Here is a 12,238-nt window from a genome sequence, read left to right as displayed (position 1 = left end):
CCTGGTTCAAACTGTTCTTCACCTCTCTCTTCTCCTCGAATGGTTCCCATTCTCACCTCCTTCACTTCTCAGAATCTGACACTCAACGTGCTTGCTTATCTCCCTCCAACATCTATCCTCTTCCTTTCCCCATCTTCATACTCCTCCCCCTCCACCTTACTGCATATGCCTTTTTTTCTTTTTCCTCCCTCTCTTTATCTGCCTGCATCTATTATTCACTTACCTGCTCCCCCTCATCCCAGTGCACCCTCCCTACTTGGAGCTACATCCGCAGTCCACCAATCACTTCCGAGTCCTTCCTTGCCACTCTCCTTCTCCTCTCTATGCTGGCCATCTCACATCCCCATTCCCCAGGGTTTTGGCCCGAAATTTCCCCTGTCTCTGCTCAACCTGTTATGTACCTCTAGCAGATTGTGTACTGATCTAGGAACTATCTATATTGATCAATTAACCAGACTTATTTTGGATAAGGGAGGAAACCTGAGCAGCGGTAATTGAGCAAACTCCACCTGAGGCCAGGATAAAACCTTGTTATCAGAGCTGTGAAAAAGCAAATCTATCAGCTGTATCACATTGTACACCTTATTGTGGGTGTGTGGAATAAGATCCAAGGGCCTATATCACAGTTCATCCCGAACAGCTACCTGACAGAGGACTCTCTGATCTACAGGCCGTTCCCAGGCACACAGAGTTTGTAGGAGCGTGCGCTGTGGAATGGACTGGAGCTTGTGTAGCCACCACAAGAGCTTAGTGAGGGAGGTCCACAATACTAGACTGGGAGGGGCAGAGGTGGGTGAGGCAACCCCCTCAATTATTGGAGTAGTGTACCACCCTAAAGAGCCACATGAGTGGCATTCATGATATAGTTTATTTTAATTAAATGTAATTCAACAATAAACACATTTTCTATGAATGTAAGAATGAAAAGGTGCAATACAGTTTATTCTTGAAAATTTGTTTTTATTATGAGAAGTTCATTTTGATTAATTTTTTTTAAAAAACCTAGTTGGCTTTTAATGCATTCAGAGCTGTCAATCAGGCTTGGGTACTCCCTTCTGAAACTCTTTTGGATTTAGTGTTTTACTAAGAGGCTCTGCTAGTTTACACTTATTGGTGTGAGATAGTGAGGGGCTAGAGTTGTTGGCATTATTATTGGTAGGGAGGTGAAATAGTGATACAGCTGGTTTAGTAGAAAGAATATTTGTTTTTGTAAGCTCAAGCATTACGTAAAAGCTCTTTTAGTGGGAACCTGTAGCACTTGCAGTCAGTAGACGTATTGATTTTGCATTGCAAGTGGATTGCTGTGTGATGGAGGTGCCTGAAATACAGAATGAATCCTCTGATTTTGCTCTAGAATTTCTGCACCCATAAGCAGGAGGTTGCAGTCATACATTACACATTTGCACTTAAAAGAGAATTTTCTGAATGGACAAAATGCACGTTTAATACCTGTAAGACTCAAGAGATGCTGCAACTTTACTGCTCTCCTTGTCCATAGATTCAGACTGCGATATTAGCTGCATTGAAAGAATACACCTGGAATCAGATTACTGGGCATTAGGGATCTATCAGAAGACTGGACAGAATCTATTCATGTTACGCGTTTGCTATACACCCAAGGCAGGGAGCGTATCATCTCTCAGTACAAATGAGACACAGTGGAAAGCATTGCACTGGGGGCTATGAGTTAAGGTCAGATCATAGTCATAAAAGGTAATGAATAGGGAACAACTTTATAATGTCTTTTTATTAACTGGACCCTTCATTTATTTTTAGAAAAAACATCATAGAATTCCTTTATTGTAATAAGGAAGCTATTTTATTTATGTTCTATTGGGAATAAAATCAAATAAGATTTGTTAGTTTTAACTTATGTTGGAGCATAACACATTTAAGGAATATTGAAAAGAAAGCACTTGCCGACAGAAATTTTTATTCAAACATACAATATAACAATTCAGAAACAGGCCATTCAGCCCATCATGCCTGCAGCAATCATCCAGTTTTTGTCACTGTTCCAACTTTTCACCTCATTCTCCTTTTCAAGATTATATCTAATTCTTTTGTGAATTTGCTTCCAGCAAACTGTTAGGGTATTTGCCCCCAATTATAATTTGCTCATATTATTATCGAATTGATTTCAGTTCATTCAGTATCCTAAGATTAGTCCTTAGCCTTCCGCTCTACCATAATCATCATTATGTGCTGTGTTTGTATGAAGTGGGCAATCGTGATCTCATAACTATGATTGTTCCTGGCAAATTTTTCTACCTTGCCTTCTTCTGGGCAGTTTCCTTACAAGATGGGTGACTCCAGGCATCATCAATACTCTTCAGAGATTGTCTGCCTGGTGTCAGTGGTCACATAACCATAACTTGTGATTGTCTCCAGCTGCTCATACGACCATCCATCACCTGCTCCCATGGCTTCACATGACTGGGGTGGGGGAGGGGGGGCTAGCCAGGTGCTACACCTTGCCCAAGGGTGATCTGCAGGTTAACGGAGTGAAGGAGTTCCAGAAGCTAGAGGTCCTCCAAGAGGACTACAACATTGCCATTGGGTTTGGAGGCTTGCGTACCTCAATGTCCTGGAGAGCTATGTTGGCTGGAGTCAGGGCTTTTTTGCTTTGGCTCTTGGTAAGGTGACCCTTGCCAAACAGGTCAAAAAGTAGAGGCCAGATTAAGAGTGGTCCACCTGTCCTCTAGGTTCAAGGGTCGAGCTCAGGGCTAATAACTCTAATTGGTAAAACAAAATTTTTATGGAGACAACTGCTACGTACCCCGTAACTGGGTCACTTACCAGCAAAGATAGAGAGGTCCGCTGAAGTCTGATGGTACTATTTTTAACAGTATTTATTGATAGAAATACACAAAAATAATATCAATGCAAACACACAGATAATATACGTCGTCAATACTAAATCTAAAAGCGCGGGTATAATAATAATCAATAAGAAATAGCTCTATCGTTGTCTAGGGGATAATGTATTGTCCGATGGAAATATAAAAGTCACTTTAGTTCAGTCAAGCTGTAGGCTGCAGCCTTTGGTTGGAGAGAAAGACGGGTTAAAACTTGCCCATTCCTTTTATGATGTCAATCCTTCGAGAGTCGTTGGGAGTTGATTTCCCCGTTGTTAGCTAAAAACCGTTCTGCTGGGGTAAAGGGCCCACCGATTCCGAGGCAAATGGAAATGGACTCACGTGGCCTTCCACTGGTTTTTGCTATTACGGGATCGCTAGCGTTTCTTCTGGTGCATCTGAGGGGCTGTTCCCCCAGACCCTCTTTTTATCCTGACTCACAGGGTCGCAGATGTCAATCAGGTTGTGACGATGCAATCCCTCCACCAACCTCCCCCTCGGTTCATTGCCTGGGGGGGCATCGATGCATCGTGCAGGATGCAATACACAAGTCCGTCTCCAAGAGACAATAGCCGGTATCAATGGGTTCGCCTTTCAGAGGCCAGGACACATTCTAACCCTTTTGTGGATTCTGCATGTCTTTCTCTCATTTCCTGTGTCCCCTGAACTGACTTAATAGTGATCTTGCGATTCTCACAAAGGAGGGGGCTACCCCGCACCCTTTGGCCCCTCAGAGCTGTGGCACATTCGTAACACCCCCTTTCTTCAAAGCGTTTTCACCAGCGGTGAAAACGAAGCAGTACAGAGTCTTACAGGATTTTAGAATCTAACACAATACAAAAGCTTTTCTTTTCACTACAGAGTAATACAGTTATACATTCAATTCAGCATCTAGATAAACAGTCCGCGAGCACCTTATCACTTCTTTTAATATGCTGTATCTTAATATCAAACTCTTGCAGCATCAGACTCCAACTCAATAACCTCCTGTTTTCATTTTTCATATTTTTCTTTAGCCAACAAAACTAAAGAGTTCTGATCTTAGCTTACGGGTATACTACAACAGTTCACGCAAATACTAATCTTTATGTTGCTTTCAAACTCAACAGGCAGGCTTCCATGGGGGTTGTCTTTTATTATTCACAGGCTTTGTCGAAATCCCTTAAAACCGGTTTCTGCTATTTAAAAATGGCGTCCCCATTAACCCTCGCCTCTTTTCCGGTTAGTTCCCACGTGGGGAGCTTGGGTACCCTGGCGAAATAGGTTTTTGCCTGCTTCTTTCATAGGAGTTATTTTATCAACACTGTGTCCCAAACTTAGACCATCTTCTGAATTTCCACCCAATTCTTTAATTTTATGCAAGTTGCTAGCTTTCTCTTCAGGACCCTTCAGGCTATTAGTTTTCAATTCAAACTCTTTGTTCAAGCAGCATTTCAAATTCTGCCTTTTCACACCACACTCTGGAATAACAATAGCATGGGGGGCCCCGTCATCTTCCAACTCAACCTGTAAGTGATCCGCATGTTTTAAGTTTTCTTCATTCGATTTGGGAACTACATATTTCCTGTTTTCTTGAATGATAATATTCATCTCCCCACATTTGATCTCTGCATTAACTTTTAACAGACCTTCGAGCACAAACACCTGGGAACTCTCACTTCCCATTATTATCAAGGTTAACTCTTTCTTCGCTGAACCAAGTCTATCTGACCCACAAGGACTGCCTTCCTTGTCAACTGAATCAAATACCTCAGACTTTTTCTGAGCTTCATTACTAGGTTTAATACCATGTGCATCCACATCTTGGACACACTCCAATGGGACATTTGCCTCTTCCAGGTTTTCAATACCCGTACACGGTCCAAACTCTAAATTCCCCTGATTCTCCCAGCTACTATCTGGGCAACTCCCTTCCGGAGTAAACTCAACCCCGCGGGCTGAAACAACCTCATCTGCCAACCCAGCAGACTTCTTCAAGGTAAGGGCACCCTTTTCATCTAGGACTGCCCTCATTTCATTATTGGGAACACCTTCAGAATTTTCAACTTCTTCAAACAGTTCTGCCAAACCAGACAGATCATCCATGTCCAACTCTGGACCTTTTAACAGCTCTATCTGTTTCTCATTTTTATCTCCTGCCTCTAGAACTTTTCTCCTCACTAAGGGTCCGTCTACCTCCTCTCCCTTACTCTCTTTCACTTTACTACTCTTCGTTTTACCACCCTCTAAACCCTCATGGTACAGGGTCGGTAAAAACGTCTTGGCCAAATCGACACTGGCCAGATTTAAACTGCTCTCGTTCTCAGCTGCCTTTTTCGACATGCTGCGAGTAACCGCGCATGCGGGATAGATCTTGGACGCTAGGGGCGGGACCACAACGCTCACCGGCCGGCTCGTCAGCGTCATTGCTGACCAAACCTTACCACCGGCTAAATCGTTACCCAGAAGGACGTCCGCGTCAGTTCTCGGGAATTCTGATCGCACCCCCATTTCAACTGGTCCAGAGACTAGCTCACAATTCATAATGACCCTATGCAAGGGCACCATTTCCGTCCCTTTGCCTATTCCTTTCACAGCTACCATTCCCGTCTTGCGACCAAAATCTAGTACCTTACTGCTGATCAATGATAGTTCAGTCCTCGTGTCTCTCCAGATCCGTACTGGAACTGGGGTGCCTCCCTCCCTCACAGACACGGTTCCGTTTGACATACAAGTCTCAGACCCTTCGCGTACTCTGTCTACCTGGGGCTCTCTTGTCGATTTACTGATTACCACGGCACATCCGATAGGGACTGCTGCTTTCCCTTTTCCTGTCTCTTTCTTCGGAGCAAAGCACCTAGATGCAATATGCCCCCCCCTTTCCACAATTAAAACAGGTCAAGCCCGGAAATCTCGGACCGTCTTGCCTCTCCTCCCCAATCTTACCACTAGCTCCCAGCGGGACCTCTGCCTCAGCCGGCGGGCTTTCTCGATCGTTCCCACAGTCTCTCTGGGAACTTTTATTCGAGGAAAACTTTGTCTTGTGGGTTAGGGCATATTCATCTGCGAACCTAGCAAATTCGGAGATGGACTTATTCGGCTTCTCATTCAAATACATCCGGATATCCTCTGAAACACAACCTTTAAATTCCTCAATCAGAATTAACTCCCTGAGACGCCAATAATCCTCGTCCACTATTTCTGCGGTGCACCATCGGTCCAAGAGCACACCCTTCTCATAAGCAAACTCGGTATACGTCTAATTCCACCCTTTCTTTAAATTTCTGAACTTTTGTCTATACGCTTCAGGTACTAGCTCATAACTCTGGAGAATGGCCGCCTTTACTTTGTCATAACTCTCCTCCTCCATGGACAACGCCGTATATGCCCTCTGTGCCTTCCCTTTTAACACACTTTGTAACAACGCCACCCACTGATCTCTGGGCCACTTCTAATTCACTGCCACCTTTTCAAAAAGCAAGAAATAACTATCAACATCCATCTCCTCGAACTGAGGTACTAACCTCAACTCCCGACGAACATTAAACTGCTCCTCTCGGTCTGACCCCTGAACTTATTGCTCTTGCCTTAACTTCTCCATCTCCAAGTCATGTTTCCTCTGTTTCTCTGCCTCCCTCTCCTTCTCGGCTCTTTTCTTTTCCTTCTCAGCTGCTTCCAGCTGTTTTAACCTAATTGCATGTTCCAACCTTAATTTCTCCAACTCTAACTGAGCCATCCCACTAGCTGGTACCTTTTCAGGGATATTTTCCAATACCTCAGCTGTAAACACATTCTTCCCAATATAATACTGAGTTATTGCCCTTTGCACCTCCAACTTTTTCATTGACAACCTCACCTCTGCGAGGTTTAACCCCTTCGCCAAATTTATCAAGTCTGATTTGGTGGCCGCCTCTAGCGCCTCCAGAGTCGGGTTTTCTATAAATTCACCCACGTACATCTTTGCTGGTTTCCCGTCTGGCTACCCGCGTAACCAGATCCAAGTTTGGACATACAAGCCCGATTCACTGGCCTCCCAATTTTGTGTCAAATCCCAGATAATACCCCATAACTGGGTCACTTACCAGCAAAGATAGAGAGGTCCGTTGAAGTCTGATGGTACTATTTTTAACAGTACTTATTGATAGAAATACACAAAAATAATATCAATGCAAACACACAGATAATATACGTCGTCAATACTAAATCTAAAAGCGCGGGTATAATAATAATCAATAAGAAATAGCTCTATCGTTGTCTAGGGGATAATGTATTGTCCGATGGAAATATAAAAGTCACTTTAGTTCAGTCAAGCTGTAGGCTGCAACCTTTGGTTGGAAAAAGACGGGTTAAAACTTGCCCATTCCTTTTATGATGTCAATCCTTCGAGAGTCGTTGGGAGTTGATTTCCCCATTGTTAGCTAAAAACCGTTCTTCCATGGTAAAGGCCACCGATTCCGGGGCAAATGGAAATGGACGCACGTGGCCTTCCACTGGTTTTTGCTATTACGGGATCGCTAGCGTTTCTTCTGGTGCGTCTGAGGGGCTGTTCCCCCAGACCCTCTTTTTATCCTGACTCACAGGGTCGCAGATGTCGATCAGGTTGGGATGATGCAATCCCTCCACCAACCTCCCCCTCGGTTCATTGCCTGGGGGTGGGGGGGCTTCGATGCATTGTGCAGGATGCAATACACAAGTCCGTCTCCAAGACAATAGCCGGTATCAATGGGTCCACCTTTCGGAGGCCAGGACACATTCCAACCCTTTTGTGGATTCTGCATGTCTTTCTCTCATTTCCTGTGTCCCCTGAACTGACTTAATAGTGATCTTGTGATTCTCACAAAGGAGGGGGCTACCCCGTACCCTTCGGCCCCTCAGAGCTGTGGTACATTCGTAACACAACAATGAAGAATCCTTCTTCATCTGAGTGTGATGGTATTCCTGAGTCTCCATCCAGAACTTGCATGACTGACAGAAGTGAAAGCCAAGAAGAAGCTACTGACATGATGAAGGAAGTCCTGAACACCACCAGAAATGGTGTCCAAGCATGTCAATTTCCTCATCCTCAGTACCTGCCCAAGCTTCAAGAAACTTCATATGACTGGCATAATTAAATTAAATATACTCTCATCAGGACTGTGGACATCAATCACTGATTGGAAAGGAAACAGTCAGGAGAAGCAGAGAGAAAAGACCCTTGGAAAACCATATTGCAGTCTGCAGTCTGGGCCTTCAATAACTACAGTGACTTCATGTCATCGGGTTTGGTCGCAGGCTCGTGGAACCCTCTCGGAGACAGAAAAGCACCAGATCAGCCTGAAATCACACCAAAAGAATGTAAGTAAAATGCTCTAGTAGTAGAAGAACCATATCTGAACTAAAAAGAAGATGTCAAAGAAGTGAGAAGAATGGCTTCATGACCCATCTTGAGGACATCGCCTTTAGTAGCATTGCTTCCTAGTGTAACGGGGGTTAGTGTAACGGGGTTTTTTTTCTTTTTCTTTGTTACTGTGTATGTAATCAAAATGGCGTCTTTGTTTTGTTACAAGTAGGAATGCTGGCGCCTGTATTAATAGTAGGAATGCTAGTGTCTTTGTTATGATAAGTGCTGGAAGCTTGTTTGGGACTATAAACTGATTGTTGGTGGGGGTTTTGGGGAGTCGGCGCGATGGAGTGAGAGAGAGAGGACGGGGTGCTGGAAGCTGGGTGACGGTACGGACCCCGAGCGGGGGTCCCCGGCCCAAGGTTTTCGGTGAGGAGAGGAGACGGAGACAGAGGAGTGTGGAGCGACTGGTCGATCACCGTGGGGGTCCCAGGAGGCGGGTCGAGAAATTCGGAGGGGATCGAATACCAGAAGACTTCAGTAATTGAGCTCCAACGGTTGTGCACGAAGTGGTTTGGACTTTGATAAGTTTGGCGCCTTTTCTTTTTTTTTTCTCTTATTCATATATACTGTATCATTAGTAATCGCTTAGTTATAGTAATCTTTATAAATTGTACTCATTTAATCGCATAAGGTGTACTGTCTGTTTTTTGAGCGAGGCGGGGACATCACACAGCATCCACACCAGCTGATTACCCAGTTTGGCGGGGCCGAAGGCTGCTCCCCCTAGACGAGAACGAGTTTGAGCGATGCCTGAGGTGACCCAGGGGTTACATTGTGGGGGCTCGTCCGGGATTGATTTCTGTGGAAGCTGTGTGATCGCCCTCTTTAAATTGTGTCTGCGGCGAAGAGCTGGTGTGCCTTTGTGGGTGTGCGATTGCCGGTTATCTCTGCATGTGTGTTGGGTGGGGTGGCTGCTGTTGGTAGCCCGGGGGTCGTTGTTCGAGTTCCGACTAGCGCTGACGAAATGGTGGTGGTACCATGGGTTGTCCGTACTGTTTGGAGAGTGAGGTTGGGATGTTTCAGCTATGGTGGGCTCCGCCCGGTTGTTGGAATAATGTCCAGCCCTAAAGGGGCGGAGCAGACCTCTCAGTTGTTGGGTGAGTGGCAGTGCTTGGCTGAGGGAAAGCGACAGGGATTGGTTGAAAGTTTGAGTAGGCGGGCTGGTAGCGTTGTTAGAACTGTCGGGCGCAATTATCTCGAAATGACAGCTGCCAGTTCTGGGAAAGTGTGGGAAAATGCGTGTGGTTCGACTGGAAGTCAAATGCCGCAGCTGGGGGGCTTATCATATCAGTGGCAGGAGATTGGTGGGAAGTTTTTAGGGTATCCCTTTTGGTTAGGAGGGCAGATAAATTGCTTTCGGAGACAGGGGGATCTGTCAAGGGGATCAGTTGTTCCGTTGATCCGAGAGATGTCGGGAAACTTAGAGGAGGCCCAGTGGGGGAACGGCTTGGGGTCTCTGGGGGAGCACGTTCCCAGCAATGTACCAAGGAACTCCCGCAAGGAACAGACCCTATTCCTGAAGGCTTAGAGGGACCACGCGCTCAGGTGTTGTTACGGATGGATGGAAGTCAAGTTAAAGCCATCCTCGGCACCGGGGCACCGGTTAAGTTGCTGTACAGTTTGTTTTATAACCGCTTTTGGAAGCCTTTACCCTTGATGACATTGACGGCACTGGAGATTTGGGGTACCAGTGCCGGTGATTATAAAGACGACGGTTGTTGGTCAGTGAAAATGGAGTTCTTAGAGGCAAATGTGGAGGTGATTGAGGTTCGTGAATCGTTAATGCTGATGTGTCCGGACACTGTTGAGACGGGCAGCGTTTCGGTTATGGAGAGAACCAATATCCTGTTGGTGCGCTTGGGGGCCTGCCCCGAGGAGGCGGGTAAGAGCTGTTTGGAGGCATTATCGATGCACCCAGAGTTTCGAGCTGCTTGTGCAGACGTGTGTAGCAGCATTGGGCCAATACCGAATTCAAACGAGAGCCGGTGGTGGTATGGCCTGGAGGAGTATCTGAGGGTGAGACCCTCTTAGTGGACGCTGCGAAATACCACCAGGGAGGGGAGTTGACTGCTGAAGACACCTCGGTGAGGCAGAGGTTGCGGCGACTGGCCCCTACAGCGTGGCAGACGTAGGCAGCGTGTGTGTGGATTATATTGGGCCGTAGAGGCGATGGCCTATCTGAGTGGTGCGAAGACGTTTAAGGTGCTGGATCTGAGGAGTGGATGTTGCCAGATCCCGATGAGCGAGGCCGCCAAGGAGAAGATGGCGGTTAAAAGTTTCCTAGGAGTCTTTCCGGTCCGAAAATATACCACAGGGTATCTCCGGAGCCCTTGCAACCTTCCTGCAGGGCATGTGGAAGACCATGGGGTGTGGAGGTGTTTGGAATTTTGACGTATGTGGATGATCTCCTGGTATTTGGATTTGCCTCAGGAGAATATGAAGTGAGGTCGTTGCTGGAGCGGCTGAGAACTACAGAGTTACAGTGTTTTCTGGACACGTGCCAGGGCTGGCAAAGGTCGCAGCTCGTGTCTGTCTGTCTCTACGGAATCAAGTTTGAAATGAAGACTGAGAGACCGGAGAGAGTGATCTGGAACCATTTGAAAGACTTACAAGTTGGAGAGAACGAAGAAAGTTGTTTGACTGAGGGCCACAGCGAACAGAGCCTGGAGAAGGGAGTTTGCGGAGGTGAAGAAATTGCGGACAAATCTCGGAAGGGGGAAGCGGTAGCTTGAAGGGAACCTGAAGATGACCATCGACAGTTCAAATGAAGTGCAAAACCTGAAGGTTGATCTGGAAGAAGTCATGAGGAGAGAAAAAAAAAAAGCTGGAGAGAAGTGCAGTGAATACTGAACTGGAGGGTGACCAATCTTTAACTGCTGCTTTTCAGGTCGGGGTGGAAGAAGCTGTTGGAGTAACTGCATTCCAGATTGAGATGGCCGGGATGCAGGAGTCAGAACTGCTGAGCCAGGGGCCAGAGAAGATGATAATCTCAATTGCAGGAGGCTGAAGAGACTGCAGGAGCAGTGCAGGTCACGTGTTTCCGTTTGGAGAAGATCAAACAGCAGCTACCGATCAAAGAAATGAGGATGAATACGGATTCAAAGGCTGATGGCTGGATGTGTGGTTTTTTTTTCCTTTTGCTGACTTTCCCTCGATTGAGGAAGAGACCTTTGGCCCTTCTTCCACTGAGTCAGGTGTAGTGGGGAGGGTTAGCTGTGTGCAGTGTGGGGCATGAGTGAGAGGTTGAAAGAGGAGTTGGTAGTGGACCCAAGGTATCCTCAGCTGTGTCCTAGCCTAAGGGTTTAGGTGAGGGGGGTACGGAGGTCTCAGAAGGGTTAGGGAACGCCCAGATAGTTGGCCTATATAGCGCCTAAGGAACAGGGCGTGAGGTTTACTGTGTGGGGAGGAGATGTCACTGCTGGTGTTTGGGTTATGGTGTGTTGGCAGGAAAGGTGACGAGTTATCTAATAGTCATGAGGACATGACTTTTATTTGGTGGGGGGAGAGTGTAACGGGGTTTTTTTTCTTTTTCTTTGTTACTGTGTATGTAATCAAAATGGCGTCTTTGTTTTGTTACAAGTAGGAATGCTGGCGCCTGTATTAATAGTAGGAATGCTAGTGTCTTTGTTATGATAAGTGCTGGAAGCTTGTTTGGGACTATAAACTGATTGTTGGTGGGGGTTTTGGGGAGTCGGCGCGATGGAGTGAGAGAGAGAGGACGGGGTACTGGAAGCTGGGTGACGGTACGGACCCCGAGCGGGGGTCCCCGGCCCAAGGTTTTCGGTGAGGAGAGGAGACGGAGACAGAGGAGTGTGGAGCGACTGGTCGATCACCGTGGGGGTCCCAGGAGGCGGGTCGAGAAATTCGGAGGGGATCGAATACCAGAAGACTTCAGTAATTGAGCTCCAACGGTTGTGCATGAAGTGGTTTGGACTTTGATAAGTTTGGCGCCTTTTCTTTTTTTTTTCTCTTATTCATATATACTGTATCGTTAGTAATCGCTTAGTTATAGTAATCT

The 12,238-nt window shown here is 46.3% G+C and overlaps 1 long non-coding RNA gene across 1 annotated transcript in view; it reads left to right on the top strand.

Annotated features, from left to right (window-relative positions):
• Positions 1-12,238, top strand: part of LOC140738436 (uncharacterized) — a 182,281-nt gene that overhangs the window by 41,815 nt on the left and 128,228 nt on the right. The gene's annotated exons all lie outside the window — the stretch shown is intronic.

Source organism: Hemitrygon akajei, chromosome 14 (assembly GCF_048418815.1).
Source record: "Hemitrygon akajei chromosome 14, sHemAka1.3, whole genome shotgun sequence".
Taxonomy (NCBI): Eukaryota; Metazoa; Chordata; class Chondrichthyes; order Myliobatiformes; family Dasyatidae; genus Hemitrygon; species Hemitrygon akajei.
The sequence above is the reverse complement of the archived record's forward strand: the minus strand, read 5'-3'. Positions and strand labels throughout refer to the sequence as shown.